The 20,410-nt window shown below is 38.5% G+C and overlaps 1 protein-coding gene and 1 long non-coding RNA gene across 2 annotated transcripts in view; both read left to right on the forward strand.

Moving 5' to 3' along the window:
* LOC145518095 (uncharacterized) overlaps window positions 1–20,410 on the forward strand; it is a 574,529-nt gene that overhangs the window by 65,122 nt on the left and 488,997 nt on the right. The window lies entirely within an intron of this gene.
* On the forward strand, window positions 38–12,789 carry LOC145516475 (uncharacterized). Its single transcript, XR_014061418.1, has 2 exons — window positions 38–1,347; window positions 9,835–12,789. It is a non-coding gene; the product is annotated as an uncharacterized LOC145516475 (long non-coding RNA).

Consider the following 20,410-nt stretch of genomic DNA (forward strand, 5'->3'; position numbering starts at 1 on the left):
AGGTTTACAGTGCTGCAAAAAATCATGACATTATAAAGCTGCACCCATAAAGCATCAGCACATAACTCTCCTCCTTTCTATGCTAAACAAGTTATTAAAAAATATTAACTCTAATTATGAGAAATAAAATCATATTTTATTTTTAGAATAATTGGTATCTCCCTTGTTAATTAAAGCATCTTTGCTTTCATTTTTGATGAAAGCAACATTTTCATTTCATTTTCATTTTACATGCCAAAGTAAAACAAAATATAATTATTGCTTTTTTCTTCCAAGTCCTTTAAGAGATTACCATCATTCTCTACTTTGCAAATCTAGACTTAACCAGTAAACAGCTGTTGATTTATTTCTTCTTCTCTAAGGAATTTTAATCTCAGCACTTAGAATTTTTTTAATCTATTAGTAGAAGTCAACACAAAGAGATTAAAACCCACAAAATGTAAAAATATGTTGTAACAAGTGTGTTTAAAATGAGATTCTTGAGGTGGATATTGCTAAGCTTTGGAAAAGGGAAGACAAATATCTTTGATCTCTTTATTTCAAGCCAACACTCGCTAAGAAACAAAAACAAACAAACAAAAAATCAATCGCTTTGTGTGTTTTTGAGGAGCTTAGCTCAGTTAAGGGAAGCTACAGTGGGAAAGTTCAGCTATCAGGTCATAGAATGGCCGAGATAAACTATGGGGGACTGGATGCTGGTGGTGGACTAGAGATCTATGATGCTAATGAGGCATCGAAGGTCAAGTCTCCTGTATGGCAGTCGAGGAGGTTGTTGCAGGCCCAGGGAGTGGGGAGGAATTGATAAGTGCCCTGTAAGAGGTCATCTCAAGAATATAAAGATACAGAATGGTTATCTCTGGGAGGGAAAAGTATTATCTTAGCACAATAGATAAGTATATTATTCCTGAATTTAGAAGAGAGATTGTAGCATAAAATGAACACTGCTTTGTATTACAGTACTAATTGAGAAGTTGAAAATACCAAGCAAATGGACAACCACAAAAGGGATTTTACATTAACTCTCAGTATAACCCATCAGATCTTGGACATGAAGTGTTTAAGCATTGATGTTACTGAGTTACTATTGCCTAAAGAATGTGTGCTCTGCATTATGGTGTGGTACACAATGTGCTGCATGAAAAAAGGGTTTCATTTTCTGTTCCAATTAAGAGCTGTAAGGGACAATAAACTGTAAAGTTCCTTGTGCTTCATTTTCCAAGTTTTCAGAGATATTTATCTCTATGTAAAGAATGTAGACAAGTAGCCTTTTTTCTTGTTTTGGCCACACCGGGTCTTAGTTGTGGCACGCCAGCTTTTAGTTGAGGCATGTTGCTATTTACTCGCCCAGTCCTGTCTGACTCTTTGCAACCCTATGGACTGCAGCACGCCAGGCCTCCCTGTCCCTCACCATCTCCTGGAGTTTGCCCAAGTTCATGTTTGCTCAAACTCATGTCCTTTGCATCAGTGATGCCATCCAGCCATCTCATTGTCTGTCGCCCTCTTCTCCTTCTGCCTTCAGTCTTTCCTAGCATCAGGGTCTTTTCCAATGAATTGGCTGTTCGCACAGGTGACCAGAGTTGAGGCATGCAGGATCTAGTTCTCTGACCAGGGATTGAACTCTGGCCCCCTGCATTAGGAGTGCAGAATCTTAACCACTGAACCACCAGGAGAGTCCCACAACTGGCATTCGTTTTGAAGAGACAGAAAATTGCAATAATCAACAACCAATGATGAACACAGTGTCAAAGAATATATTGAGTGAAAGATTTCTGCAGAAGCCAATGCATAAAACTTCTGTATGCAGTTTATATTTTGATCACACATGTAGAAGCAATATGGTAGCTATTAAACTGCCCTAATATATTGCTTCCAGTTTCCCTGTACAATATGTGTTCCTTCCTGATCTTACTTGCAGAAGATTTTACCCCGCTGACAACAAAATAGCCTAGTTAGTGATAGCACTGTGTCCCACTGCCTCTGGGTGAGCTAATTGGTATTTCTCTTCAAGATGTAGATTTGGCATCATTTCCTTCAAGTTTTTAATGATTCCTATACTTTTCACATGTTTATATCTTCCAATAACTTCTTGTGTATATGTCTTTTATACCATTTACTAAACGGTAATGTAATTATGTGTTTATATGTTGGCCTTTAGCTTATCATCAGACTTGCGAAAACCTCAAAAAAAAAAAGACTAACAATTTGTCTATTATTTCTAGTCTCTGATACAAGCTTCACACTAAATTATCATTCAGTATATTAGTTGTCTGTTGCTGCTGCTACTTTTTCCCCATATGTTTGCTATGATCTTAGTTTTTTGAATGTTGACTTTTAAGCCAGCTTTTTGACTCTACTCTTTCACTCTCATCAAGAGGTTCTTTAGTTCCTCTTTCTGCCATTAGAGTGCTATCATCTGCATGTCTGAGGTTGTTGATATTTCCCCCAGCAATCTTAATTCCAGCTGAATTCTCAGGTATCCATATGACACATTTGTTTCTCCAGTCTGATTTCTCTTCAAAGTACATAGGATACTATTGACAGAAGTTTGTTTTTTGTTTAATAGAAATACTTCAAAAATCAAAATGATAAAAAAATTTATTATTCTTTTCAGGCTTTCTAGTTGTTAAACATGTAATCTTGCTATCAAGCCAGTGCCAGTTCAAATCTCTGCTTACACCATGCTGGATAGTGACTCAAAGAAGAGGTTTCTCAGAGGCTCCCAGGGATAGCTTGAAGCCTTTCTTTATCTAGAGGAAGAAAAAGATGAAGAAAGGGTCTGAACCAGGAATTCTGTGTGAGCTATGGTGGAACTCTCAGTATAACCAACCAAGAGTCAAGGCTTTGTAGGGCTCTCTACTTTGGAATATCTCTCGTTTGCTGGGTTTTTTTTTTTCTTTCCTAAATACATGTATTTATTTATTTATTTATTTGGCTGTGCTGGGTCTTAGTTGCAACATGCAGGATCTTTAGTTGTGGCTTGTGAACTCTTCGTTGTTGCATGTGGGATATAGTTCCCTGATCAGGGGTTGAACGTGCGTGTATTGGGTACACAGAGTCTTAGCCGCTGGACCACCAGGGAAGTCCTAGTCTTGCTTGCTGTGCTCTTTTGTCTTTTGGCTGTCCTTTGTGTGATATATGAGAGACCTGGATATCCTCATGCTTAGCTACTCATCTCCTTATCCTCTCAGGAGGCCAAGCAGAAACCCAGCTGTGGCTGAAAGCAAAGGGGGAAGGTAGGGAGCAAAGCCCTAGGCTTGAGTGAGAAAAGGTGTCCCTTCCTTGCTCATGGCTTTCTGAGTCCACCACATGTAGGACTTGGCTCTACTTTTCATGTTTATATCCCTCAGGAAGTTACAGTGACAGCGATTGGGTGGGTGGTCTCCTCCCTGGAGCTGATGGCAACATTATTTCTTATTGCTAAAGCAAGAATGTTGTATTTGCTGGGGTATTCTGAAACGAAAACAACAGTTAATCTTTGTGTGAGGGAGATTCTTACAAGGAGACAAGAATTTTAACCTTAGACAGTTTTTAGTTAGTTTCTTTGTCTTGTTGATTGAGTTTCCACATCAGTATGTCTCAAGGATTTTTCTGTACTTGTGGTTGGAATGTAGCCACTTGGTATGGAACCTAAGAACTATTAGCCCAAAAGCCCAGAGGAATTTGAAATAGCCACACTTGATGTTCATTCACATAAGCAGGTTTCTGTGTAAGTGATAAGATTTTAGGACAAGCTTAAGGGAGGAGCTGAACTTTCTTTGAAGATGTGAGGTAAGGCTTTAGTAGGCAGAGAGGACAGGTATGTAGAAGAAATGCTCTCCACACTGCTTTGTTAGTAAATCTGCTAACAAATGTATAAAAGCAAAAGGCTTGAATAACACTTTCTGAGAATTGAGGCAGGCGCACAGATGGAATACGCAGAAGCTTTTGGTGCTAGAAAAGCCTGGGTATTTATTAGCACCGAGACACCACTTCCTCCTTGATAAAGAGATGGGTGCCTGGTACAAGTGTGGTGATTGAGTGACAGGTATTTGTTTTGCCTTTGTAGGATGTGATTAATCGATATTAATAATATGTAAATTTTGTGCTTTTTCTTAATATGAACAAATCCCATGAAAATAAAGGCAAATGTTATAGGATAATATGTGCATTATCTAAAAATAAAGGAAATATTATTGAGATGAATTCATATCCAAAGGAAAAAGTATGTAGTGAAAAGGGGCTATTTTCAAAATAAATTATATTCTTTGTGCTTTTATTTTTTCCTCCCTCTTTTCCTCTTTCTTTCTTTTTTCCTCTTTTCTTTCTTCTCAGAACTATTTTGGTATTCTTTAGTTTTCTGTGTTGCTATAGCTACCATGTGCCCATAGACACAGTCCTTAAAGGAACCATGATCTAGGTTGAAGGCAGGAAATAACAGAGAGCATTTACAGAACGAGTTTGTTATATAGGTTTGAGGGTGATCGTATCAGCTTTTAAATATAGCTCTTGAAAATGTCAGTGTCTATAACCATAACGAGTACAACTCCGTGCTAGGCACTGTACCAATTTATAAACATTTTGTTTACTTTCACAGTAACATGGCACAGGTAAATTTCTCATTCTGCAAGTGAAAAACTGAAGCTCCAAGTTTTAGCTACTCAAAGTTTTCCAGTGGGAAGATGATAATGCTGTGAATGATCCCTTGTCTGCCTGATTCGCCCAAACTGATACTCTTTTTATTTCATCAGATTTGCTTTTTTGTTTGCTTCCATTACTACTGTGCCATTCACTGTGATTCTGACATTGCTACCCCAAAGATGCCCTGAGCCCTTTGCCGTGGCTAACAGGTATTTGCCTGTATGGGGCTTCCCTGGTGACTCAGGGATAAAGAATTTGCCTGCTCATGCAGGAGATTTGGGTTTGATCCCTGGTCGGGGAAGATCCCCTGGAGGAGGAAATGGGACCCACTCCAGTGTTCTTGCCTGGGAAATCCCATGGACAGAGGAGCCTGGTGGGGTACAGTCCAGGGGGTTGCAAGAGTTGGACATGACTGAGTGACTGAACAACAACAGCAACAACAGAAGGACTATTACATTCTCTGATTTGTGGTGGATTTGATGTCATACCTCACATCACCCATATGCCCCTGGTTTTCAAACACATATCCCTCAGTGTCCTTTGCTCTCACCTCAGAGCAAGTAATTTTTGCTGATGCAGGATTTTCTTGCTGCAAGAAAAAATTAAGGACCATTTAGAGATGTTCTCTTTGAGGGAGACTTTGAGGATCTTTGAATCTTTAATTTTATATCTGTAGCTTTAGAAGTTAAACATGCTTTCTTCTTAAAGAGATGAAATTCAGCTGTAGAAACATTTTCCATTTCTAAGACTGCAAATATGGCTAATATTGTGAAAGGATAAAATATTTTGCTTGAAAATATTTTAATTACTTATACAGAGAAAGTGCTTCTGAAGAGAAGAATGGAGTCATATACATAATAAATTTAGTGTGAATGAAAATAGCTTTCTATCTCAGTGGAGCTGTATGATGATATAAGATTGCCTGATGTCTAAAATTGCTTTCCTGTTTGCTATTACAGTAGCTTCTTAACAGCTGTCCTTGCTTCCTTCATTGTCCCTTTCCCATTGCACTTTCTTTCGAGAACACAAAAGCCAGTGTTGACTTTTAAAATCTTAAATATAACTTTATTACTCCCTGCTTCAGTTGTATCCTATTGTTCTTAGAATATGATTCAGCAGCGTCTGTTCTGGCTGTAAAACCTATGAATGATCTCATTTCCATCTACTTCTTCAGCCATGGTCTCAGGCATTGTCCAAGGGTCCTAGACTCTCAATGTGTGTGTGTATGTGTGTGTGTGTGTATTCATATACACATAGTATGGATATGTACAATGACTGTCACAGATGAGGCTTTTCCAGACCTTTTCCTTTGTTTGAAATTTTGGTTGTACTTGCCACTTAAAAAAGTTGTTTAACAGGTATTATTTCATACTCTTAACAACCCTGTAATATAAGCAGTATTTTCAGTTTTCTCTATTTCACAATCAGAAAAAATGAGGCCTTACAAATGAAGTGACTTGCTTAAGATGTCCAGTTGGTATATGACAAATTTGTAACTCTAATCAAGTTTTATTAGTTCTGTACTCTTGAAAAGCAAACAGTGACAAATAGTCATCAACCAATTGCTATGTGTTAATGTCATGGAATTTATCCAAGTCAGTAAGATATGTTCCTTGTCCTCAAGGAGATAGAGCTAACTCTGTGATGCAAAGTAGAATAAAATTAAGGCTACGATCTGGGAAAGAAGAAAAATACTATGGAAGCAGAGTTTAGGGCAGCAGTCCCCGATATTTGGCACCAGGGACTGATTTCGTGGAAGAAATTTTTCCATGGATGGAGGGGGAGGGATGGTTTGGGGATGATTCAGGTACATTGCATTTGTTGTGCACTTTATTTCCTTCATTATTACATCAGCTCCACCTCAGATTATCAGGCATTAGATCCTGAAAGTTTAATGGATAATGTTGATACAAATGTTGGGTTCAGCTTGAAGAAAGCCTGTTTTTTATTTAACTTGTGTGCAGCATGTTGTTGATGGATAAGTTAAATAGATGGTGATGGTGACATGCGAAACCCTAAATGGTGATGCATCACAGATAGTTTAGCAGAAGACTAGTACAGCTGAATTTAGATTCCCCATGCTCAGCTAATCTAGCTGAATCTAAAAATGGATTTTAGAAAAAGTTGGACTGCTTATGGGAGTGTCATTTCAGTTAAATCTGGAGAGAAGGAAAAATTAGTACCGTGATAAAAAGCAGGTTGAGGGAGTCATACGAGCAAGGGAGAGAAAACAGTTCTTTGATGGGGAAAGGTGCATAGTCAAATGTGAGGAGAACAATGAGTCTCAGCACAGACTATTCATTGAAGTCATCTGAAGAGACTTCCCTGGTGACCCAGAGGATAGGACTCAGTGCTTTCACTGCTGAGGGTCCCTGGTAAGGGATCTAAGATCCTGTAAGCTTTGAGTCTAAATATGGAAGCAAGGTCCGATGCTGTAAAGAGCAGTATTGCATAGGAACCTGGAATGTTAGGTCCATGAATCAAGGCAAATTGGGAGTGATCAAACAGGAGATGGCAAGAGTGAACGTCGACATTTTAGGAATCAGCGAACTAAAATGGACTGGAATGGGTGAATTTAACTCAGATGTCCATTATGTCTACTACTGTGGGCAAGAATCCCTTAGAAGAAACGCAGTAGCCATCATAGTCAACAAGAGAGTCCGAAATGCTGTGCTTGGACGCAGTCGCAGAAACGACAGAATGATCTCTGTTCATTTCCAAGGCAAACCATTCAATATCATGGTAATCCAAGTCTATGCCCCAACCAGTAATGCTGAAGAAGCTGAAGTTGAACAGTTCTATGAAGACCTACAAGACCTTCTAGAACTAACACCCAACAAAGATGTCCTTTTCACTATAGGGGACTGGAATGCAAAAGTAGGCAGTCAAGAAACACCTGGAGTAACAGGCAAATTTGGCCTTGGAGTACAGAATGAAGCAGGGCAAAGGCTAATAGAGTTCTGCCAAGAGAACACACTGGTCATAGCAAACACCCTCTTCCAACAACACAAGCGAAGACTCTACACATGGACATCACCAGATGGCCGACACCGAAATCAAATTGATTATATTCTTCGCAGCTGAAGATGGAGAAGCTGTATACAGTCAGCAAAATCAAGGCTGAAAGCTGACTGTGGCTCAGATTATGAACTCCTTATTGCCAAATTCAGACATAAATTGAAGAAAGTAGAGAAAACCACTAGACCATTCAGGTATGACCTAAATCAAATCCCTAACGATTATACAGTGAAGTGAGAAATAGATTTAAGGGACTAGATCTGATAGAGTGCCTGATGAACTATGGACGGAGGTTCATGACATTGTACAGGAGACAGGGATCAAGACCATTCCTAAGAAAAAGAAATGCAAAAAAGCAAAATGGCTGTCTGAGGAGGCCTTACAAATAGATGAAAAAGAAGAAAAGCGAAAAGCAAAGGCGAAAAGGAAAGATATAAGCATCTGAATTCAGAGTTCCAAAGAATAGCAAGGAGAGGAAGCCTTCCTCAGCGATCAATGAAAGAAATAGAAGAAAACAATAGAATGGGAAAGGCTAGAGATCTCTTCAAGAAAATTAGAGATACCAAGGGAACATTTCATGCAAAGATAGGATCAATAAAGGAAAGAAATGGTATGGAACTAACAGAAGCAGAAGATATTAAGAAGAGGTGGCAAGAATACACAGAAGAACTGTACAAAAAAGATCTTCACTACCCAGATAATCACAATGGTGTGATCACTCACCTACAGCCAGACATCCTGGAATGTGAAGTCAAGTGGGCCTTAGAAAGCATTACTATGATCAAAGCTTTTGGAGGTGATGGAATTCCCGTTGAGCTTTTTTGAAATCCTAAAAGGTGATGCTGTGAAAGTGCTTCACTCAATATGCCAGCAAATTTGGAAAACTCAGCAGTGGCCACAGGACTGGAAGAGGTCAGTTTTCATTCCAATCCCAAAGAAAGGCAATGCCAAAGAACGCTCAAACTACCTCACAATTACACTCATCTCACACTCTAGCAAAGTAATGCTCAAAATTCTCCAAGCCAGGCTTCAGCAGTACGTGAACCATGGACTTCCAGATGTTCAAGCTGGATTTAGAAAAGGCAGAGGAACCAGAGATCAGATTGCCAACATCCACTGGATAATCTCAAAAGCAAGAGAGTTCCAGAAAAACATCTGTTTATGTTTTATTGACTATGCCAAAGCCTTTAACTGTGTGGATCACAATAAACTGTGGAAAATTCTTCAAGAGATGGGAATACCAGACCACCTGACCTGCCTCTTGAGAAATCTGTATGCAGGTCAGGAAGCAACAGTTAGAACTGGACATGGAACAAAAGACTGGTTCCAAATAGGAAAAGGAGTATGTCACGGCTGTATATTGTCACCTTGCTTATTTAACTTATATGCAGAGTACATCATGAGATACGCTGGGCTAGATGAAGGACAAGCTGGAATCAAGATTGCTGGGTGGAATATCAATAACCTCAGATATGCAGATGACACCACCCTTATGGCAGAAAGTGAAGGAGAACTAAAGAGCCTCTTGATGAAAGTGAAAGAGGAGAGTGAAAAAGTTGGCTTAAAGCTCAACATTCAGAAAACAAAAATCATGGCATCTGGTCCCATCACTTCATGGCAGATAGATGAAGAAACAGTGGAAACAGTGGCTGACTTTATTTTTATGGGCTCCAAAATCACTGCTGATGGTGACTGCAGCTATGAAATAAAAAGATGCTTACTCCTTGGAAGAAAAGTTATGACCAACCTAGATAGCATATTAAAAAGCAGAGACATTACTTTGTCAACAAAGGTCCGTCTAGTCAAGGCTATGGTTTTTCCAGTGGTCATGTATGGATGTGAGAGTTGGACCATAAAGGAAGCTGAGTGCCGAAGAATTGATGCTTTTGAACTGTGGTGTTGGAAAAGACTCTTGAGAGTCCTTGGATTGCAAGGAGATCCAACCAGTCTGTTCTAAAGGAGATCAGTCCTGAATGTTCATTGGAAGGACTGATGTTGAAACTGAAACTCCAGTACTTTGGCCACGTGATGCCAAGAGCTGACTGATTTGCAAAGACCCTCATGCTGGGAAAGATTGAAGGTGAGAAGAGAGATGATGACAGAGGTTGAGATGGTTGGTTGGCATTACTGACTCAATGGACATGAGTTTGAGTAAACTCCGGGAGTTGGTGATGGACAGGGAGGCCTGGCGTACTGCAGTCCATGGGGTTGCAAAGAGTCGGACACAACTGAGCGGCTGAACTGAACTGATATATAATCACCTGGAAAACTCCACGCCTAGAGATTCTGATTTCATCAGAATGGGTTGGATCGTGGGCACAGTTTCCAAAGTTCCCCCAGGGGATCCTCCAGTGCAGTGGGGAATGGGAACATGAGCTAACACCCTGTTCCTTAAGTGTGGATCCTGGACCGGCAGCGCTGGCATTGCAGGTTATGAGCTGTGAAAGGTATGTCGTGTCATGTGTGGAAGATCTTGAATATTGTTCCTAGGAAATTAGCTCCTCAAGGCTCCTCAAGGGCAAGCATGGGCCATTTAGCCTAAAACCACAGCCTAACGGTTTTGTTAATTGCTTTTATAAATTATAATATTTGCCCTCTAGTGCTGGTATATTGCCTTATCGTTTTATGACTTGGTTTTTTAATAACAACAGTTTCTCCATTTTTGAAAGATATGGCAAGTTGTCCTTTTACAATGTACACTCTCTCCTCTCTGGTCACCTTCATAGGAACTAACCATGTTATACTCCACTACTTATGGGTCTTGCTGTTTCCCTTCCCTCCAGCCATGCAAAGCCTTTTGTGTTATTCTATCAATATTCTAGTCAGCAGCTTCAATGCTCAGGTGATAAAATTACAAAATATTTCAGGTAAAACAATCACATGATTTTCTTGAGTTCTTTTAACCATATTTTGAAGAGAAATATGATGTCTAATAATAAATCATCCAGACAAAGACAGGAGTGCTCTTGGCAATTTTCTTGAAATTTGTGTCCCCTGAGTTTACTAATGAAAATGAATGGGGCAAGTTTTGTGTTCCCACAAACTTTCCAAAACCTTTGCTACTTCTCAATAGACAGCAGCTGTCATTGAATAGAATACTGAGATTGATGTTAGGATGAAAGGTTATGAGTTATGAAGACAGCTGAAAACTTAGGTCTGCAAAATCTATCAAAGTCTAGCTATTGAATCGGAATTTTGTGGGCTTTTTTGTTTGTTGCTTTTGTTTATTGTGTGTCCAAGGCTAATTACACTAATTAGATCAGGAGGCATAATTGTAAATTAAAGAGAAAAACCACTCAGGAAAAAAATAAGTGTCAGAAATTGCTGTGTTAGTTGATAGGGGAAGGAATTGAAGAGCTATTTCATCTTTCACCAAGCCCTGTAAATACATGGTGTGGAAATGGAGTTCTTCTGAGCAGAGGTCATATTCTGTAATATTATATTATCTTGGTCATTGAATTTGAGGACTAAAAATGAAGAAATGTAAGCTCATACAAAATAAAATGTGGGGTATAAAGAATCAGAAAATCTATTGCATAGAATGAAATCATTTCTGAGTTGATTATTTGTGGAAGAATTTTATGAGATGTCAGTTGTCCTACAAAAATAAGAAATGTATTCGGTGAAACACTTCCCAAAGCAATAATAAAAACATCTAGTTACATATCAGGGCATGTCTATTTTGAGAATTAATTCTTTTATGGGCACAGAAAGATCTTTAGATATTCTCACACAATGACATTTTAGCCTAGTAAATGGCACAGCAAAAGGAAGTGTTAAAAAGAGAGAAATTACAGCTCAGATTCACTGGCTTCTTTTTTTTCCTTTTCACTGGCTTATTTTTTGAGGAATTCATTTACTTATTCAGTAAATGTTTGTTTAGAACTTCCTGTGGGGACTTCTCTGGTGATCTAGTGGCCAAGACTCTCAAAACCAATGCAGGGGTTCTGGGTTTGATCCCTGATCAGTGAGCTAAATCCCACATGCCACAACTAAGACCCAGCGCAGCCAAATAAATAAATAAACATAAAAATAAAAAGAACTCTCTATATCTTAGTACTGGGTTAGATAACTTGGTTAGATAGGTTACTTGGAGAGCCTAGTACTAGGATGGGGTAAACATAAGGAGTTATGAGAATGCAGAGAACTCTTACTTAGTACTTGATTAAGAAAGTGTTTTGGAAGAAAGTAGAGTAAAATCTTAGAATATGATCAAATGGTTGAATAGACACTAGAAGAGTGAAATGATTTAGGCAAAGATTGTGAAATGATTTAGGCAAAGAGTGTAGCATATTTAAAATCCCCAAGAAAAGACAAAGAATGGGAAATTGAGGGACTTCCCTGATGGTCCGGTGGTTAAGACTTCATGCATCCACTGCAGGAGGCACAAGTTCAATCTCTAGTTGGGGAGCTAAGATCCTACATGCCACACAGCATGGCAAAAAAAAGAATGGAAAATTCAGGCATAGCTTATGAATAGTGAGAGGAACTATGTCAAAAGGGAAGCTAGATAATAGGCATGAATGTGTTTATGAGGACTTTGTTAGCCATTGTAAGGAGTACTGGTTTCATCCTGAGGCAGGAATGAACCAAGATAAGTTTTAAGCTTTCAAAAGTGCATGAAAACTATAAAACACTGATGAAAGAAATCAAAGATGACACAAATAGATGGAGAAATATACCATGTTCATGGATCAGAAGAATCAATATAGTGAAAATGAATATATTACCCAAAGCAATCTATAGATTCAGTGCAGTCCCTATCAAGCTAGCAACCGTATTTTTTACAGAACTAGAACAAATAATGTCACAATTCGTATGGAAATACAAAAAACCTTGAATAGCCAAAGCATTCTTGAGAAATCAGAATGGAACTGGAGGAATCAACCTGCCTGACTTCAGACTGTACTACAAAGCTACAGTCATCAAGACAGTATGGTACTGGCACAAAGACAGAAATATAGGTCAATGGAACAAAATGGAAAGCCCAGAGATAAATCCATGCATCTGTGGACACTTTATCTTTGATAAAGAAGGTAGGAATATACAATGGAGAAAAGACAATCTTTTTAACAAGTGGTGCTGGGGAAACTGGTCAACCACCTATAAAAGAATGAAATTAGAACACCTCCTAACACCATACACAAAAATAAACTCAAAATGGATTAAAGATCTAAATGTAAGACCAGAAACTATAAAACTCCTAGAGGAAAACATAGGCAAAACACTCTCTGACATAAATCACAGCAGGATCCTCTATGACCCACCTCCCAGAGTAATGGAAATAAAAGCAAAAATAAACAAATGGAACTTAATTTAACTTAAAAGCTTTTGCACAATGAAGGAAACTATAAGCAAAGTGAAAAGACAGCTTTCAGAATGGGAGAAAATAATAGTAAACGAAGCAACTGACAAAGAATTAATCTCAAAAATATACAAGCAGCTTCTGCGGCTCAATTCCAGAAAAATAAACAACCCAAACAAAAAATGGGCCGAAGAACTAAACAGACAGTTCTCCAAAGAAGACATACAGATGGCTAACAAACACAAGAAAAGATGCTCAACATCACTCATTATCAGAGAAATGCAAATCAAAACCACAATGAGGTACTATCTCATGCTGGTCAAAATGGCTGCTATCAAAAAGTCTACAAACAATAAATGCTGGAGAGGGTGCAGAGAAAAGGGAACTCTCTTACACTGTTGGTGGGAATGCAAACTAGTACAGCCACTATGGAGAACAGTGTGGAGATTCCTCAAAAAACTGGAAATAGAACTGCCATATGACCCAGCAATCCCACTGGGCATACACACTGAGGAAACCAGAATTGAAAGAGACACATGTACCCCAATGTTCATTGCAGCACTGTTTACAACAGCCAGGACACGGAGGCAACCTAGATGTCCATCGACAGATGAGTGGATAAGAAAGCTGTGGTACATATATACAATGGAATATTACTCAGCTATTAAAAAGAACACATTTGAATCAGTTCTAATGAGGTGGATGAAACTGGAGCCTATTATATAGAGTGAAGTAAGTCAGAAAAACACCAATACAGTATACTAATGCATATATATGGAATTTAGAAAGATGGTAATGATAACCCTATATATGAGACAGCAAAAGAGACCCAGATATAAAGAAGAGACTTTTGGACTCGGTGGGGAAGGTGAGGGTTGGATGATTTGAGAGAATAGCATTGTAACTTGGATATTACCATATGTGAAACAGATGACCAGTCCAAGTTCGATGCATGAAACAGGGCACTCAAAGCTGGTGCACTGGGACAACCCTGAGGGATGGGATGGGGAAGGAGGTGGGAGGGGGTTCAGGATGGGGGACACATGTACAGCCATGGCTGATTCATGTCAATGTATGGCAAAACCCACCACAATATTGTAAAGTAATTAGCCTCCAATTAAACAAATAAATTAAAAGAAAAAAGTGTGATGTGTTCAGAGGTTACCTTTGAAAGGCTGCACTAATTGTAGTGGAGAAAAAAAATTGGAGATATAAAGAATCTGCTTTTAACCTAAATGTGACTTCTAAAATTATAGTATGATATACAGTTTGATTCAAATAAGCTGTCAAAGCTCAGTGTACTGCCAATAACATCAATTTGTTGTTTGGCTGTGTTTTGAAGAAATTCGTGAATGAGGCAAACAATAACACATTATCTTAAAAATTGCAAGTTAGCAATGGTCTGATCTGAGATATGAAAAATTCATATATTCTTAGAATATTATTTATGTGCTATTATAGGATACTATGCATCTTTTGTGATTTTAGTGAAAATTATAATTCAATAGTAATAAATACTGATAAAGTGACATATTTCTGTGAACAGTAATAAATATTGATCAAGTGGCATATTTCTGTGTACTGTACCTTAGAAACACCAGTTGACTTGATTGTCTTGACTGGTTCATCTTTTAGTTGAATTGCAACTAAATTTGTTATGTAGTGATTTATACTGAATGACTTGATTCCATTAGGACCTTTTTTTTTTTTTAAGTACTTAAGATGGACTAAAACTTGCTGATTTGGTCTGAAGAATCATTTTGACTTACTCAGATTTAGATTTAATGAACTTCAGATGCTAAGGTAGACTAACACACATACCAACCATCTCTATCTAGAACACAAACTAAAAAGCCACACGTGGCTGATAATATATATATATATTTTTTACAATACCAACCGTAACTCAGGTGAAAAAACCTCATCAAATCACTTGGTGTTATTGATCTCTTGGTAGTTTTTTGTTGGGGCTGGAGATGAATGGAGGTTCAGAGGAGAATAAATGAAAAGTTTGTGTTTTGTTATTGTTGTTACCAGCTTCATTATCATTTTTTTTATTACAGAAATACCTGTTGTAAGTCTTTCATTATAGAAATAAAAAGAAAATTTTTTCATTAATCCTACCCTTCACCTATGACTACTTGTATTAGTTACTTTTTTGTTGTAGCTTAAGTCTCCATTGATTTTTTTTGTTGTTGTTCATCCATTCTTCTGTTTTTTTTTTAAATCTATTTTATTGAAGTATAATTGATTTATAGTGTTGTGTCAGTTTCTGATGTATAGCAAAGTGATTCGGTTATACATATTTATATATATTCTTTTTCATGTTCTTTTTCCTTAATAGTTTATCATAGGATATTGAATGTAGTTCCTGTGCTATACAGTAGGACCTTGTTTATCCATTCTATATGTACTAGTTTGCATCTGAGAGAGAGAGAGAGAGACAGAGTCCCTCAGACACTTTTCCAAAAATGTGTCCAAGTATTTAATACATTTTCCAAAAATGGAAGATATTATACGTTTTCCTATTTGCTTTTGCCATTTAACAATGTATCTTGGGGATATTTACAAATTAAAACATTCACCACTTCTGTTTTTCTGTGTTTCCTAAAAAATACAAATTTTGCTCAGAAAAAAATAGTGATTTTATTACACTTGAGCATTAGGCTTGATATGTTTACTATTCCATATATTTTGAGTATCAGAGTGAAGGGGCAACACACCCTGTCTCATGATCAAACCGTTGGCTTCACTTGCGCTCTGTCTCTGACACACACACACATGCCATCACATCTCCCTGACTATAGCTCAGATCATCTAAGCCTTTGTTCTCACCTATCATAGTGTGAGATTAAACTATCAACCAGATAACCCTCTCTCTTCTCAAGTGTCTTTTCTGGCTACCACCTTTAGAGATAGAGCTTGGAGGCAAGTTCATGCTTAAATTTTTTTGAGGTGGACTCTGATGACAGCTATTGAAAATCATTCAGGATAAGGTGATCATGTAGTTTATCAACCAAACTGGGATACTTTTTAGGGTAAAAGACAGGGCCCGGGAGTAATTAAATATTATTTTTTTAGTGGAGGATAGTTGTTTACACTGCTGTCAGTTTCTGCTGTACAGCAAAGTGAATCAGCTATGTGTATACACATATCCCTCCTTTCTTGGATTTCCTTCCCATTTAGGTCAACACAGAGCACTGAATAGAGTTCCCTGTGCCATACAGTAGGTTCTTACTAGTTGTCTATTTTGTACATAATAGTGTATAGATGTCAATCCCAATCTCCCAATTCATCCTACCCCTCCCCCTTTCCCCTTGTGTCCATATGTTTATTCTCTACATCTGTTTCTCCTTTGCTAATAAGATCATCTTGATCATTTTTCTAGATTCCACATACATGCATTAATGTACAATATTTGTTTTTCTCTTTGACTCACTTCACTGTGTATGATACTCTCAAGGTCCATCTACATCTCTGCAGATGACACAATTTCATTCCTTTTTATGGCTGGGTAATATTCCATTATAGTTATGAACCATATCTTCTTTATCTGTTTCTCTGTTGGGTATTTAAATTGCTCCCATGTCCTGGCTGCTGTAAATAGTGCTGCAGTGAACATTGAGGTGTATGTATCTTTTTGAATTATGGTTTTTTCTGGGTATATGCCTAGGAGTGGGACTGCTGGGTCATTTAAATATCAGATCCTGAACTGAGTTGTCCTGAGAAAATCAAGTTATTCAGACATCCCACTTCTAGAGGGTATTTCTGACAAGTCTGTTGTTTTAGTCTCTATCTCTTTCCTGCTTCCCTCCATAGTATTTTGTTACCTATAAAAAATAACAAAAAAGTAGAATTTTCTGTATTTTGTTAAATGGCTCTCAAAATACATGTACTACTGAAATCATGATCTATCGGTAACCTTTTTCCTCTTTTATTTCTGCAGAATTGATCTGTTCTGACCTATTCCATGCTATATCTTTTGGTCCCGTTTAGTATCTGTACCTCATTACACACTTGAATAGCTATTTAATCTTGCACAAACACCCATATGGTGAGGTTTGAAACCTGGCACAAGAGATCAAGGCAAGTAATTACCATCCACACTTAAGATTTTATCTTCTTGTCATTTAAAATCTTTTTTATAGAAGTCCTGGTAATCTGTATGATTAAATGGCTAGGGTCTCCATTCTTCTGATGTATTTTTATGGTTTGGACTCAACAAAAATTTATGTTTTTAAAAGTTATAGTTGTAATCTCATCCAAAAACCTAAGCTAGTTTATCGTACTTGCAAAAAAATGATCTTACGTGAAATGAGAAGTATGAAGTAGCATTGTAGACAGAGCACTTAATTTTATTAAATATAGATACTGCCGACAAAATAAATATGCTGAGATGGAACATTAACTATTAAAAAAAATGGCCAAAGGTGCCCCAATGATTCTTCCTTACTCTCTTCATCTAATAAAATTATTACACTAAGGTTGGTTTAAAATACCCCCTTTAATAATCATCTTGGAACACATTTCATGTATTTGGTTGGCCAAAAAGTTCTGTTTTTTCCAATGTTTTGGAAAAACCTGAATGAGTTTTTTGGTCAACTCAATATATCAGAAGTTCAGCATTAGAGTGGAAACTGTGGAGCTAAGGTATTATGTCACAGTCATGATTCTGACATTAATTAACTCTACGATCTTGAAAATAAAAATACAAAAATAATCACTGTTCTGAACATTCTCCTATTTGCCTCTCTATGAAGAAAGTGAAAGAAAGTAAAGTTGCTCAGTTGTGTCCCACTGTTTGTGACCCCATGGACTCTACAGTCCATGGAATTCTTCAGGCCAGGATACTGGAGTGGGTAGCTGTTCCCTTTTCCAGGGGACCTTCCCAACCCAGGGATTGAACCCAGGTCTCTTGCATTCCGGGCGGATTCTTTACCAGCTGAGCCACCAGGGAAGCCCAAGCATACTGGACTGGGTAGCCTATCCTTTCTCCAGCAGATATTCCTGACCCAGGAATCAAATGGGGTTTCCTGCATTACGGGTGGGTTCTTTACCAACTGAGCTACCAGGGATGCCCTTTGCCTCTCTATATATGTCACCAGTCCTCAAGATGGTCCCGTCAAATAGGCATTAATTGCAGTGCAGGGAGCTTTGATTACTGACAAAGGAGCCTAATAACATGTGCTTTTTCCTTTTCCCTCTTGGTCCTAGAGATGCTCTAGAAACCAGAAGGAGGGAGATTAATATATCAAACTTATATAACAATTATGGAAACCCCACTCAGCAAAGTAAGTTTTCTTGGTTCGTGGTAAATGGCAGCTTCTAATGGATTATAGACAAGAGAGAGTGAGGAAGGTTTCCAGGACCACCGTCTGCCCTGTTGCTACTGCTGGCCGCAGGATGGCCGCAAGCTCGGCGTAGTGGTGGCCTGCAGCTGTGTCATTGAGGCTTCTTGTGAATCAGCTGGTGAGAGGAAGGGAGAGAGGTTCTGGCTGATGGACACCAGCTCTACTCCCCAGCAGAAATTCTTCCACTGCTCCTCCCACCGCCTCCACACCCAGAGGGCTGGGAGATCAAAACTGGGAATAGCCTGTCCTGAAGAGGAGGCAAGTTAGATGAGTTACTAGCCTCTGCCAAGATGGAACCCTGTGCTGCTGCAGCTGCTGACCTTTGATACGCCTTGAAGGGAGTTCGGAGTGGAGAGTGAGGTACTCTCTGCTCCATGGAAATTGGCTGTTTTCAGGAACTGATTTCAAGGTCCCAATCCTTGAATCTCCTTTTATCTAGAAAAGCGCTAAACCCCTTCATGGTGACATCAGCTCCTCATTTGTGAAATGAGAGCTTGATGGCTTTGAACTCCCCCTTCATCAGAATCGTACGTATTGACCTTGCCCCGCTACCTCTTTGCAGCAGTTTCTCAGCTGTCTGAGATGCCATCTCCCAGTCTACACTCCTCATTTTGCCCCAAATAAAACTTAACTTGCAACTCTCATGCTGTGCATCTTTTTTAGATGACAGTTATGGTGCCCAACGATGCGACCCTTAACTTCCTTTCTTCACCGGAACTCCACGAGGAACTGGAGCTTTGGTAACAGAAGTGGTCCCTTGGGCCCATCTGCCTCCTCTGGGAGTCTGGGAGTCTGTTTTCACTTCTTGATTTATTATGAATAATGCTGCTATGAGCATTTGTAAGCTAGTTTTTTAATAGACATATGTTTTCCGTTTTGTTGGGTAGTTTTCTCTCTCATTATTGTTTAGGATTCTCCTAACCAAAATTTCAACGTAACTTGGACAATTAACTCCTAGATACTGAATCCTGCAGGTTAAGAAAGTAATTCCATCTCTGGAGTCAGAATTCTGTTCAGGCCTTTTCCAAATCATTATCAAACTTACTTGCTTTGTCATCTTTCCTGTTGTTGGCCCTTTTCCTACTGAAAACTTCATTTTCCTGTCACACCATTTTAGGGGGTAATTTTCCTAAGGTTAATTTATCATGGGACTTCTGGGCTTTCCAGTTGCCAGATCCATTTTTTGCATGTTCTTCTGCAGCCTTTGTGAATTTATCTAAATTTGAGCCCTTCCATCACCCTTCTTTCTATCACAAATATCAAATCAGAGTAGACATATTCATCTGCTCTTACATTAATGCCAGGAAATTTTGCTGTAACTTGTTCAACACTTTCAAAATAATTTTTCGTATCTGTCACACTTCAGAACTTTCATGAGCCCCTTCCACTAGAAAATGGAAGCTAAATACTGTTTTTTATCATTCTTTTTCCACTTTCTTGACTATAATCTCTGGTGCTTTAAAGTAGTATCAGTACTGGATTAGTAAACCATGTCGCAAAGGACATGCATTGTCAGTAGGAGGGTTTGTTTTTCTTCATCTTCCATTTCCAAGGGGCACTTAACTACACATTTAACTTATATATTTATTTATTTTAATTTTGGCTGCACTGGGTCTTCATGGCAGCACATGGACTTTCTCTCTAGTTGTGGTGCCCAGGCCTGGTTGCCCCATGGCAGGATCTTAGTTCCCCAGTCAGGGATCAAACCCACATCCACTACATTAGGAAGTGGACTCTTAACTACTGGACCACCAGGGAAGTCCCTTGCCACACGTTTACTATAATCTTCTAGTGATCTTTTTGTTCCTCTGATTCTCTTAGTTGTCTTTTTTGACTTTTCCTAATCTACATCACTGAACTTGACCAAGGGTTGGCATTTATTGCTTCCATTTCACTTGGCCAACTATTGGTAAGCGTCAACCATCAGAGTAAACCTCAGAAGAGAGTGAATGTGCCCTCCACCAAGTGAATGTTTACTTCCTGGTGGTCGCCTTCTTAGGGAGGCCAGATTTAGCAAATGAAAACATTGGATGCCTGGATAAATTTGAAGTTCAGATAAATGACGGTTTTCTAGTGTGTTTTACATGTTATATATTATCTTAAATTAAAATTTAACTGG

The sequence above is a fragment of the Giraffa tippelskirchi genome, chromosome 8, assembly GCF_054371585.1.
Source record: "Giraffa tippelskirchi isolate mGirTip1 chromosome 8, T2T-mGirTip1v1.2.pri, whole genome shotgun sequence".
Lineage (NCBI taxonomy): Eukaryota > Metazoa > Chordata > Mammalia > Artiodactyla > Giraffidae > Giraffa > Giraffa tippelskirchi.